At 44.9% G+C, this 14,295-nt stretch overlaps 1 protein-coding gene across 1 annotated transcript in view; it reads right to left on the bottom strand.

Moving 5' to 3' along the window:
* Window positions 1-14,295, bottom strand: part of KIAA1217 (KIAA1217 ortholog) — a 440,669-nt gene that overhangs the window by 355,852 nt on the left and 70,522 nt on the right. The window lies entirely within an intron of this gene.

Below are 14,295 nucleotides of genomic sequence, written 5' to 3'. Positions count from 1 at the left end.
TGAGTATTTGTCTTCAAATTATTAATGCCAGAAAGGATGGGGGCGGGGTAGAAGGAGAGAGCATGGCAGGGCAGCTCCAGATGTCAGCCTAAACCAGATGTCCCTGGGCTTGCGGCTGTGACACCAACCCACCTTGATTTGGTGTGTGGAGAGCCAGTTTCTGCCTGTCTCTTGACACAGTACAAAGGCAAAAACTCCAGGATGAAGGAGACAGCAAGGCACCTACAATGGCGGTCTGTCCTCAACAATCTGTAGCACCCAGTCCTACCCAGGGCTCTTCCAGACTAGCTCAACCCAGGCACAAAAGATGCACATTTAGAGGCAGATTCTGCTTGCCTGGGGCTGTTTGGAAAGTGTAAGGGCAGATAAGCTCTCTTGTCGATTTCAGATAAACCAGATGGGGGCTCTCCCACCCATCTTGCACTCTGCTTAGTTCCCTGGCAGCCCAAGGAACCCCCTTGGGTCACTATGTGTTCCAGCCCCAGCGGCTGTAACCCTCCCCTCCCCCTCAAGCAAAGCTGACTCTGGCCTCTGCAGACATTCCTTGAAGCAAGATTCTTCAGGGAGTGCACAGAAGAAAAAGGCATTTAGCAATGAAGATACTTAACATAAATCATTAAGAACCATGAAATCTAGATATATATTTACGGTAAAACACGTTCTCTTGAGGAGTCAAACTTTCTGATCGTTCTATGGGGGAAAGCTGCTATTGTACTAGTACTGGCCCTTTGTTCCTCCTCCTTGAGAACAGGAACTGAAAACACTTGGAGAGGCTCTGTGTTAATGCCACGGCACTATTCTCTACATCACTCCCCAACGCACAAAGCCCTTGCTAAGAACTTTTTGCTGATTGTCAGTTTCTCTGAGCGGGGTCTCTGGCAAACAGTAACCCTTTTCTGCAATCTCCATGAGCTTAGTAATTCAGATCTTCATGAAACATACTATTATTGTCATTGCTGTTACTGTGGGATGTTCTTTCTGGAAGAAACACTATTTGAACTAGATGTACATGAAGCTTTTCGGCTTCATTTAATGTCTGGGTTAAAAAAAAGTTGCTATGACAAACCAACCTGCCTACTGCCAGACTTTGAAATTTGTTGTGAAAGGCCTAAAGAAAGCAGGAAGCACTTGAAATGTGAATTTTCCCACAGACACATAAAGACCTACAAGAAAGTTACCAGCAGGCTGTATTTTCAACTCCATTTCGGTTAACCAGGAAAGGTACAAGACGATTTCTTGGTTAATGGCACCATATATTGGCAATTCATGATTCACAATGAGCTAAGACACAGAAAAGTGTCATTCAAAAAGAAAGATAGCTGATGAGACACTAGTGATGTAAGGAGAAATGGTGATTTTGCACCCAGAGCAAACCCATTGTTGGTTGTGATAATGCAATTTCAATAGGCATTAACATGATGGACACTAATCACAAAAATCATAAATATCGTGTATGACTTTTGGGCAGGCATATTTAATTATAGGGCTGAGGAAAGCATGTCAGTTTTCTTCATGTAAGTTTTTCAAGAAAAAAATCTCTAGAATAAGCATTCGTGGAATCATGCTGCTATGTTTCAATTTTTTTCTTTTCTGTTTTACTTTAAATCCTATTAAGAACAGGATAACTTAAAATGATATGACATTGGGACACAAAAGAAATAATTAATGCTTGCTGAAGTCATAAGATGTAATCTTCCAAGGTTTCCATAACTGTGAAAATCAAACAAAACAAAGTGAAAAACAAGCCACAATGTTTCAACCAGAGACCTCAGGTCTGTTGTGTGATGCATCTTCTCTTCTAAAGGACATGCTGTTGTCTGTCACTCTGCAAGTCAGAAATAAAGGACTTTTGACAACTGGGAAAACATTTGCTTCAATGGATGATCTGGTGAATGAAATGCAAGATCTTCAACCCTCCTGTTGCCAGCAGTGTGTCAGCTGGCTAGGGTGACGGTATACTTAAATATAAACCAGAGCACTTGTGACAGGGAAAGGAGACACCATTAATAATGACAACAGGACAAGATGCAGAAACTACGACTGTCCCTGGCAAGCCAGCACAGATGGTCACCTAAGTTCAAGATAAGCCCTCCGTACCGTGTGGTTTCCAAATGTGAAATGAACATAATAATTTCTCCAACACAGACCTCACAAGAGAAACTTACTTATTAATTAAATGTGTGAACGTCATCTCTTTATTACAAACCCCACCAACAATTTCACATCGGGAAACACAGATTCCACAATACAATATCCTGCATGATTCAGTCATCAAAACAGAGTTTTCCTTTCTGTATCTAGGACAAAGATCACACAGATGCGACCAGGTCATCATTTATAGCTCCAACCTTCTCTCCAGAGAATAACCCATCTTCTTCACAGTTCTTAAAATCCTAATTGCTGCAAGAAGACCCTGCTGGCCAAGGATAAGTGAGGTGGCCAAGAGCCTCCCCCCGCCAACCCCCTCACGTCTCTCTATTGCGATGTCCTGGAACTTTCCTCCCCTACATCGTAACAAATTCCTCATGTGGATATAAATATGAGCCACACTTGTATCCAATGTGTTAATGCTTTAAGCAGATTTGCCAGAGAATCCATTGATGTTCATTTTTATAGGGGTTTCTTTTTATCTCTTTTAAGTTGGTAGATACTAGAGAGAACAGACCTTGTCTACACACCACCGCAGTGACTCTGTCTTATATGCACCATGGTGGGGAGGTGCCAGACCCCGTCTGGATCCTAGGTGGCAGCTTTTAAGTGAGAATCGCAACTTGTAGATGCTCGCGCCTTTTCTACCAGAGCGATCTAAACCCCAACATATTCCACAGAATTCCAGGGTGGAATCCACAGAATGTGAGAACGTCCACAGATGGAAGCGCCCTGCTGGCTGCCTCGCTTTTCCCAGGGGTGCCGTTATGAACCCTTTCAATATGGAATATTTGGTGAGGCCTTGCTGGAAAGAGACTTCCCGGGCCTATATCTGCTTTGGGCTTGTCCACGTGGCTTTCCTCAAAGCAGTGAGTTCTTGGGAGTGGAAAGGGAAATGAGAACTACAGGAGCCAATCACAGAGCCAGAAGGCTGGGATCCTGGGGTTCCCTTCTCCCCACTCACCTCTCCCATTCTGCAGATGAACAACTTTGCCCTGTTATACTTGCTAAGTACTTAGGATCTTTTTTTTTTTTTAAATTATTGCAGTATAGTTTATTTACATTGCTGCGTTAGTTTCAGGTGTATAGCAAAGCGAATCAGTTTTGATGATGTTGATTTAGTTGCTACATTTTGCAGGCGGAATCTTTACTTAACTGAGCCACTGGGGATGCCCATACATATACATATATCCATTATTTTTTAGATTCTTTTCCCATATAGGTCATTACAAAGCATTAAGTAGAGTTCCCTGTACTACACAGTAGGTCCTTATTAGTTATCAATTTTATATATAGTAGTGTGTATATGTCAATCCCAATATCCTAATTTATCCCTCCCCTCTACGTAGGATCTTTTATCCTTTTTTCTCACAACTGCCCAAGGGGATCTCTCAATTATTCCAGCTCCTTTTGCTCTCCTGAAATGAAGAATCAAGTCAGGGTTCGTAAAAGGGAGTGCATACTTGGTTTCTAAAATTGTTCTCCCCTCGACCATAGCACTGGGTCTGGTAATACTGGGGTTGGGTGCGTGCAGCACTGCTGTAAAGCCACGTGGCCTCAGGCCTTGCGTCGTTTCTGCTCACCAGGACCTGGTGTGCACCGTGTGTTAGCCCCTGGGCTGCTTCTGCACCACCATGCACCATTCCAGGTGGGCAGGGCTTCCCTGAGCAGATGAGGCTGGGACCAGCCATCAGAGATGCTGGAAAGGAGCCCCGACTGGCCAGTAGGGGAAAGAGCCTGGGAGGTGAGCTGGGGGAGGCATGGCCAGTAAGTCACACCTGTCCAGCACAGGGGTGAGGCGTGGGGGCTCTGAGAGTCCTCCCTGGAGATGACCTTGATTCAGCAGAAAGCAGGGTCTAGACCTGCCTCCTGCAACCCAAAGCGGGTGGGGGGGTCCTTACTGCTCCCTACCTTGAGCCTCTGCCCCCACCTCTAGAAGTCAGAGTTCCTCGCCTTCCCGACCAGGGCAGGGAAACTCATTTGAAACTGGACTGATGGCCTCCATATGCTTTAATGCCAAGCATACGCTGAACTAGACTTTATTTCAATAAAGCATTTAAATTTTTTTGTTTTGTCATCAGTTCTCAGCTTTGGTGAGTAATAGCCACAAACTTTATTTGTAAGAGAAACATGGACAGCAGAGAATGGAAGGGTCAATGCAAATACATGACCCGTCAGTTCACCCCAAGGGGGCTGACAGGTGTGCATGTGACGCTGAGATGGTGCAGAGCTGGCCACGTTCACCCCACACATGCAGTGCGGCACTGTGGGAGCTGCGAGGGCACGGGGTTATCCTCGGACTCGGGGCACTCCTAGGATGCGGGGTGCCCCCGGGGGTGCAGGATGCCCCAGGGTGGGGGTGATGGATGCTGCAGCAACCCCACCCCACCCCGAGTGTCAGCTCTCCAGCATCTCCACCCTCTAGTTTTACAGTCAACTTTTGAAAACCAATCACATGCTTCAGAACTTAAGTGTTTTTACAGTGATTTCATTTTTCTCTCTCCCACCCCAGTCCCCAGAATTTAAGGGACAGGGAGAACTTATATTTCGTGCAGATGGGAAAAACAGTTTTAATAATGAAGGACCTGATTTCTGGGGCCAAGTGGGCGTGTGAGGTGCTGACACTGGGGTAGGAGGGGGATGTAAATGAAGATGCCCAGCATTTAGCAACCAACCACTCCATGGCTCAGCTTCTCTGCCTTCTAGATCCAAGGAATTTTGTGTTCATCCCCACGTGCATAAAATTCAGTGTTTCCCAGATTATGCTGTTTTGCTATTGAACTATCTCCTTTTGCAAACTTTATATGGACAAGGCTAAGTGGGATCAAATATAATTAGAAGTTGGGCAAGGGTTTCCATAACACTATATTAAGAGTCTAATCTGTGTGACATGATTGATTTCACAGTTGCAAGGAATGAAATGATAACAGGTAGTTTCTACTGGTCCCTCACATATACATGTACCTCGTTCAACACACCCACACCCAATATGCATAAGACCCCAGGACCCTGATAAATGGCAAACTGGTACACAAAGCAAAAAGAGGATCAGAGAGCAGTTGGTGATATTTCCAGGCTTGCCCAGCTCACAAGCACTTTCTGAGGAAGTTTCTGGGGAAGCTTCTCTATGCCACCGCCAGGCCTGACCTCCAGCAAGTGGGGATCAGCAGCTACTGTGGAAAACTGTACAGATGTTCCTCAAAAAACTAAAAATAGAATTACCACATGATACAGTGATTCCACTCGTGGGTATATATCCAAAGAAAATGAAAACACCAATTCAAAAAGATATATGCACTGCAATGTTCATAGCAACATTATTTACAATAGCCAAGACATGGAAGCAACCTAAATGTTCATCATTACATGAATGGATAAAGAGGATATGGTATATACACAATGGATTGTTACTCAGCTATAAAAAAAAAAGAATGAAATTTTGCCATTTGAAACAACATGGATGGACCTGGCGGGTATTATTCTTAGTCAAGTAAGTCAGAGAAAGACAAATATTTTATATCTTCACCTATATGTGGAATCTAAAAAAACAATTGAATGAATATAACAAAACAGAAGCAGACTTTTAGATAGAAGATATACCAGCGGTTATAGTGGGGAGGAGGGAAGAGGGGCAAGATCGTGGAAGGGGATAAAGGAGTACAAACTACCAGGTATAAAATAAATAAGATACAGCACAGGATGTAATGTACAGCACAGGGACTATAGCCCCAATACTTTAGAATAATTTTAAATGGAGTATAGTCTATAAAAATATCAAATCACTATGTTGTACATCTGAAACTAATACAACATTGTAAGTCAACTATAGTTCAATTTAAAAAAATTTTTTAATTAAAATAAATAAAAAATTGATGATGGGGATGCTGACTGGCAGAAGATTGATAAAATAAAGGCCATTTTGAAGGCTCTTGCATTTCAAATGAGATGTTTACCTTGCAAACTGTAGGCAATGAGGGGTGAATGGAGCAAATCTGAACTTTAGAAAGTGTTTATGTTGGCACAATGGAGGCTAGAGTGAATGGAGGGGGGGTTCGAGGGGGAGGGGCAGAGATGAGCTTCAGGGTAATTAGTCAGAAACTATAATAAACCGACCGTTTCATGGCGTGTCTGCTGGAGTCACGGACAATGTCTCTCTGTTACCCTTTCCCGCCTTCTCCATGTTATTTGTTCACAAAAGCAAGTGCCCTGCCACCCGCCCACCCTGGTTTAAAAATTCTCCCAAGGAGAAGCTCATCCATTTCACACAAGTTTGAGTCACTATGACACAGAAATTACATAGACCATCAAACCAGCCTCTGCATTTATCCAATAAGAAGAAAAAGTCAACAACAATAAGAGTGGCCCGGTGAACAAAAAATCAAAGGACAACAAAACAGAGGCAGGCAATTAGTAATTTTAAAAGTGCTGTTTGGGGGGACTTCCCTGGCAGTTTAGTGGTTCAGGCGATTCCTGATCAGGGAACTAAGATTCAACATGCCTTGCAGTAAAAAAAAAAAAAAAATTAAATAAATAAGATGATGAAGATCCCACCTGCTGTGTGGCCAATAAATAAATAAATGAAGAGATGAATGTAGATAGTTTCAAAAGGTCATATTACTATCAATGGCATCCCACTCCAGTACTCTTGCCTGGAAAAATGGACGGAGGAGCCTGGTAGGCTGCAGTCCATGGGGTCGCTAAGAGTTGGGCACGACTGAGCGATTTCACTTTCACTTTTCACTTTCCTGCACTGGAGAAGGAAATAGCAGCCCACCCCAGTGTTCTTGCCTGGAGAATCCCAGGGACAGAGCAGCCTGATGGGGTCGCACAGAGTCAGACATGACTGAGTGACTTAGCAGTATGTTTATTAAACAAAATAAAAAGGGCTGTTTGGGGGACTTCCCTGTTGGTCTAGTGGCTAAGACTCTGTGCCCTCAATGCAGAGGGCCTGGGTTCCATCCCTGCTCAGGGAACTAGATCCCACACACTGCACCTAAAGATTCTGGGTGGCACAGCTAAGACTTGGAGCAGCCAAATAAATAAAATATTTTACAGTACTGTTTAATTTAGGTTCTCAATTTATGTGGAGGCAAACTCTTGTCCACTCTTGAGCTGTGTGATCTTGGGTCAGTGGTTTTTTAACCCCTCTGGGCCCTGGGGTTTCTCATCTGTAAAATGAAGGCTTTAGGCCGGATAAATACTGAGCCCTCTTAATGATCACCTGATATCTCAGTTCTTCTATTACTGCGTTTCCAGACAACCCAGGTTAGTATTAGGAAGGAAAGGTAATCACTCAGACTGGCTCCTCTTTGTTCTGAAGCAGCTCTTCTATCCGGAGCCCCAATTGGACTAATGGAAGTGAGCTGAGTGCCACTTATGCTTTATTCTCAGTGTTCTTCCTGGAGCCCCAACATTGTCTACACATACACATTACAGCCTAGTTCCTTTTTTTTTTAATATTTATTTATTGATTTGGCTGCACAAATAATATTTATGTATTGATTTGGGTCTTAGGTGCAGCACACAGGGTCTTTGATGTCTAGTTGCAGCATGCGAACTCTTAGTTGTGGCATGTGATATCTAGTTCCCTCACTAGGGATCGAACCCAGGCCTCCTGCATTGGGAGCTCGGAGCCTTAGCCACTGGACCACCAGAGAAGTCCCTGCAGCCAAGGTCTTGAGGCCTCATCTTTGCAAAGAGTCTGGGCTCTAAAGTGAGGGAGACCACATAGCTTTAGGCACCTTGAGCTGCTAATATTTCTGCATGGAGGGAGCACAGACTGAGTCCAGGCCTGAGTCTCTGCTCCATCCCTTACTTGCTATGCCAACCTGGGCAAATGATTTCAGTTTTCTTGCTAAAGATGGAAAAAATAATAGTATCTACCTCACAGGGTTATTCCGAGGATAAAGAAGAACAGAACCTGGCACATCATAAGTGCCATTTTAGTGTGGTCAATGAATAAGCAGAACGTGATAGGCAATTCATCAATCTCAGTGATAACATGATAAATCAGCCTTCATCATCCACAAGTGGGTCATGATCCCTGAGAGATCCAGACAAGTGACTAAGGCTGGTGGGTCTATGTAGAAAGCGATATTGCTGGGAAGACCCCAAGATCCTTTGGTGGTCATCAGGCCGTTCCCACATGGTGACACACATAGCCATTCCCTCTCTACTCAGTTCAGGGAATTTATTTTGGCACTTTTCTTCAGTACCCATAGGGCTCTCAACAAAGATAAAATGTACCGACCTTAGTAACCTAAACATAATGGAAATACCAAGAACAGATTTGGATGAGGCGTGCCCAGTGACATCACGTTTGTAAGACTGACTGGGAAAGTTAGAACACATTGAAATTTAGTGTAGGAAGCACCTGCCAGGAACAGCTTGTTCTTCCAGTTAGAGAGACTTGGGGTCTCCACCCTTGCCCCACCAATAACTTTTCTAAAAAGAAAAATAGGCCTTTACAAAAGCATTTTTACTTCGTATTGAGACTAAAATCCAATTCATACAACCCTCGGCACCCAAAGAGAATCAGCCAGAGAATCCTACACAGCTGAGGGGGGCAGGATGCCTGGAATCTGATCAACACAACACTCTGAACACACAGGATGGATTTATAGTATGTTTAGAAAGGAATTTGGTCACCTCAGGGATCCCCGATTTTATGAAGGGGAGAATCCATAAGCAATACAGCACAGGAGTAGATTTCTATTTTTGGCTATTGCTTCAAAGGTCCACAAACCAATTCAGAACACCTATAGGACCCTGGCAGGGAGGTGATGGACAGGATGTGGGAGTGATGGTGGATGCTGCTGGACAGGTAGTGGTTGGTTCCACGAGTTCCACATGAAGAGCTTGAACTTTATCCTGCAAGTGGTATAGAGTCATGATCTATGTTTTGGATCAATTCGTGTGGAGAGTGGATTTCAGAGAATCAGGAAAAGGGACTACACTAAATGTCTATTGTAACAGTTCGGGAAAAGAGATAAGAGAATCTGAACTTAGGAGGAAGTAAGGATTAAAAGACCAGCCAGTGCTTTTTTTTTTTTTTTTATCATTTAAGAATTTATTTTATTTACTAAGTATTTATTGATTTGAAACATGAGCACTTTTAAATTTCAAGGGAGGACTTCCCTGATGGTCTAGTGGTTAAGAATCTGCCTGCCAATCCAGGGGAATGGGTTTGATTCCCTCGTCCTGGAGGATTTCATTTGCCAAGGGGCAACTAAGCCTGTGGTCCACAACTACTCAGCCCAGGAGCTGCAGCTACTGAAGCCTGTGGGCCCTAGAGCCCACACTCCACAATAAGAGAAGGCCGAGCACCGCAACTGGAGCAAGGCTGCACGCAGCAATGAAGACCCCAGTGCAGACAAAAATAAATACACAAATAATCAATTTTTTTACATTTCAAGGGAAAGTTGAAGGCAAGTTTTCATTTTTTTAAATTGAAGAATAGTTGATTTACAACATTGTGTTAATTTCTGCTGTACAGCAAAGTGATTCAATTATATATACATGTATACATACACATGTCGATGGGCTTCCCCAGTGGTTCAGCAGTAAAGAATCCGCCTGCAATGCAAGAGAGGCAGGAGACACGAGTTTGATCCCTTGGTTGGAAAGACTGCCTGGAGTTGGGCATGGCAACCCACTCCGGTATTCCTGTCAGGAGAATCCCGTGGACAGAGGAGCCAGTGGGCTACAGTCCACAGGGTCACAAATAGTCAGACACGATTCAAGCACCTGAGCATGCATGCATACACACGTCTGTAAGTTATTTTGTATTCTTTTCCATTGTGGTTTATCACAGGATATTGAGTATAGTTCCTTGTGCTCTACAGTAGGACCTTGTTGTTTATCCATCCTCTATATGCTAGCTTGCATCAGGAGCAGGTAGATTTGAGAATGACTTTAGGAAGTGAGATTGGCATGATGTAAAGATGAATTGCACGTGAGATGGCAGAAGTTGGGAAGATAACCTCATAGAGCTGAACAATCTTAGGGGACATATCAACATCTCACCTACGTTTTTACACTGATGTAGTCAGGTTAGGACTACCACAGACAGACCTAGCTCTTTCCAAAACAACTTCGCTGTTCTGGGAACTTCCTGTTGGTATGCTTTTTTTTCTGTGTCAGTAACCAGAATCACATATTCTAGGAAAAGGGGGAAAATTCAACATTCTGCCAAGGCCCTCATTTTTTTTTTTTCATAAAGTTAGGATTAGCTCTAGGCACATCACATGGCATTAATTTTGTATTACATGCAATCTGATTGATTACGGTGTACCAAATTACGAATAGCTGCCAAGAAGTCTCATGACCATTTATCAAAAAAGACGCTGTAGGTATGAGTTATTAAAAAAAGGATGTGGCAGAAAAACTGGAGTTCAACTAAAAATGTATTAGTCATGTAGGTTCTTTTACAATTCTAAAAGTTCTGTGCCTAGTGATGTGTCCAGTTTGCCTTGGGTGTGATTTCTAGAGCTCTGTGTAAACTCTGGTTTAATTCCACATCATAACAAAATGCACTAAGTCCTCTGCCTATGAACCTTCAAGTTGTGCACTTCCAAAGACGTGACGTCAACATCAACATCAGGCGTGTTCCATCAACATCAGGCATGAGTGAAACTGCAGCTTGCCCTCTGTCTCCTATTGCTGGCAATAATTCAGCTCCACCATCTCCTGCCTCCTCTCCCTCCTCCCGTCAGGAACCCTTCTTGCCTGTTCTCTCGATGCCAGCCCCTGTAGGCCAGCTGTTGTATCATAATACTGCTGTACTTTTCAAGGTACTACACTATAGGGGTTAAAAATGCTTCATTTTTTGTGTTTGTTTTTTATGTATTATTTGTCTGAAAAGTATTATAAACCTATGAAAGTACAGTCCTATATAGTCCAATGTGTTAGTTGGGTACCTGGGCTAACTTGGACTTACAAATTGGACTTATGCACTTACTCTCAGAATGGAACGCCTTTATATGTAGGGGACTTACTCTATGTCAGCTGTTATGTCCAGTACTGAGCACAGTGCCTGACCTATCGTAGGCATGCCGGAAATGTTTATTGAATGAATGAATGAAAGTAAAAGGCAACTGTGGGCAGATTCAATCCTCAGGGCCTGAAACCTGGCCGAGGAGCGTCTGGCCCATGAATTCAGAAGAGGACACAGAAGAGAAGCACGGCCATCTATACCTCCTACCTGGATCCAAGCACCTCTCAGGCTGGCTTTGGGGTTTAGGATCTGCCTGGACCTGCATCTTCTCGAATCTTCCTTAATTATGTCACTCACTACAGAGACAGAGCAGTTAGTCCAAGGGCACCGGTGTAAGGAGCAGGAATTTAGCAGGCATTTGGCCACCAGAGGGCAAGAGAGTCAAAAGCCTGCTCCTGCTCCTCAGTGTTGCCCTTGGCAGGGTGGAAACTTCCATGCTTCCCTAGCAGCATTCTCCGCATTTCTTTTTACTAATTGTCCCCAATACTTGGTACAGCGGGAATTCTAGTATGATTTAACCCCCGAGCTATTTACAATATCCACCTTGGGCAATGCTTTCCTTTTTTGCTAATAACCATTTAAAAATGAAACCAGGACACAGTCAGGAACATTTTCCAAGGTTGACCAAGCAGGGCTGGGTAAGACCACTCCTTTGGACAGCTTCCTGTGCAATTTGTCTGGAAACTTTGAGGCTGGGCATGCTCCTGAGAGCGGCTAGGAGGTGTCCCCAGAGGCCGGTACGTCAGGTTGGGGTGCCAGGTAAAATACAGGGTGCTCAGTCAAATCTGAGTTTCAAATAAGCAATGAATATTTATATTCTGGCCACACGGTGAGGCATGTGGAATCTTAGCTCCCGAACCAGGGATTGAACCTGTGCACTCTACAGTGGAAGTGCAGAGTCTTAACCACTGGATCACCAGAGAAATCCCAATAAATACTTTAAAATATAAATCTGCTCCAGTGTGGGGGTCAATCTACTATTTTTATTGAATCCAGCCACCCTTCCTGTGTGGAGTGCAACTCTTCCTGCACCCACCAGGTAGGTGCCTCACTCATCTGCCTTAGCTCACACCACCTCCTCTGTCCAGGATGCTCAGCCCACTTCACCACCCGGATCATGCTCCTTATTCAAGGTCCGGCTTGAATGTTGTCTTCTGCTTCCTTTTCAGTGCTCTTAGGGCCCCGCATCCCTACGTGGTGATGTGGTTTATCACACCTGCCTAGCACTTCAGGTTGGTTGTGTGTGTGTGCCATGGGATCAGTGATGCTCACTGGGGGCCGGAAGGGAGGAGACAACTTCGGTCATTCTGCAGATTCCTATATATGGGAGAAAAGCAAGGATAGAAACTGCTGTACTGGCTTCCCAGCCCTCCAGGCTCCCTCCCGGGCCTCCCTCTGGTCCGCGGCTCTCCTCTGTGTTCTCCAGGTCTAGAACACTGACCAGCTAGTCAAAGAAACTCAACATAATTAAATATTCCTAAAATAATTTAATCAGCAAAGTCCTAGTTCTTTGCTATTAAGGAAAAAAATCTCCTATGGCTCCCTTTCAGGCCCATTTTATCTCTCAGCTGCCTATCCTCCTCACTTCCTCACCCACCTTGGTACCATCTGATTTTCTAGCATCCCTACTTCCCTGGGAACACTTTCAGTCATCCCTTTACTGGTTCTCCTGCCCTCGGGCCCTTCCTTCCCTTCAGTTTTTAGCCACCTTTCTGTTGGTGGATGCTCTAGAGAAAAACTCTTGTCCCCACCCCCACCACTGATACCCAGAGAGCCTTCAGGATGCGGGGAGAGGCACACAAAAGCCTGTGTTCCTGGTCCAGGACAGTGGACAGGCTCAGAGCCATCATGCAAGGATGACTTGGGTTTCAGTCTAAACAAGGACACATGCTCCTGGGCCATCTGCCTAACAATTCATTCAGGCAGGATCTGGAGACAGAAGAGAAGGCACCCTGAAATGGTGAGAAGAGGAGGGCTTAAGAAAGCCATTGCAGAGTTTCCACAGGGGTGGGAGGGGCTCAACACAGACCCACAAGGGAGGCTACAGTCAGCACTGGAGGAGGGAGCATCTGGTACAGCCTGGAGAGAGTGCTCCGGGCGGGGTGGGGGTGGGTGAGGGGCGCCACCTGGCAAGGTGTGTACTCCCGAGGGTGACCCTGCAGTGGGGACGAGAGGTGGGCCTGCCGCATTCTCCTTGATCTCCGGGTTTTATTAAGTGATTGTGGAAACTGAATTAAATAGCAAATTCACGAATCTGGGAGTAGAAACAGTGTGAAGAGTGAAGACAGTGTGGTCCAGAAAGGTCCATGGATCAGCCCTTGCTTCTGCTCTGGTCTCCTGACACTCACCCGGGTCTCCCTCTGGCCTCTCCGTGGAGTAAGAAAGGTCATGAAATCTGGGGAAATGGTACAACGCCCACACTGCACTGGGCACTGAGGACTGTGAAGGGATGAGGAGGGAGGAGAGAGAGAACAAGTGTGGCCGCAGTGAGCTCCACAGACTCCTGGGTCAGGAAGTGAGCAGACGGTGAAAATAAAGGCCAGGACTGGTGGGGAACGTCTCCTGGAAGGGATAGAAAGTGCTTTACAGTCTCCTTGGAGATTTTTCATTTAATTTTTTTTGGCTGCATGGCATGTGGGTGATTGAGGATGGAACCTGTACCCCATACATTGGAAGTGCAGAGTCTTAACCCCTGGACCACCAGGGAAGTCCTCTCCTTGGAGAGTTTTAATAAAAACAAACATCAAAAGACACAGCAGTCCTTCCTTGATGCCTTCAGAAGTATTTGTTCAGGTCAACTATATAATGACACGGGCTAAAAGTGAAGGGTCCACAGTTGAATTATCATTGCTCATGACCAATGATATGTTGGCAGGGAGGCATGTCTCCCACTCCCTGACTTTCCAGAAGGTAGGATTTCCCCACAACCATCTCCTCAGCTCCTCACTCTCTCCCAGAGAGGAACGGGGCTTGTCTAGTCTCACACTGTCTCTCAGCCTCTCTCTGGGCCCCCATGTTGGAAGGGCTGAGATGGTCCACATGTGTCTGAAACTGGGATAAATGTTGGCCTCATTCTGGGCTGCAGCCACTGTGGCCCTAACCCTATGCTATATTTTAGCATCCACTTTGTTAATGAACCAAGCTAATATTTT

The sequence above is a fragment of the Cervus elaphus genome, chromosome 23 (genome assembly GCF_910594005.1).
Source record: "Cervus elaphus chromosome 23, mCerEla1.1, whole genome shotgun sequence".
NCBI lineage: Eukaryota > Metazoa > Chordata > Mammalia > Artiodactyla > Cervidae > Cervus > Cervus elaphus.
The sequence above is the reverse complement of the archived record's forward strand: the minus strand, read 5'-3'. Positions and strand labels throughout refer to the sequence as shown.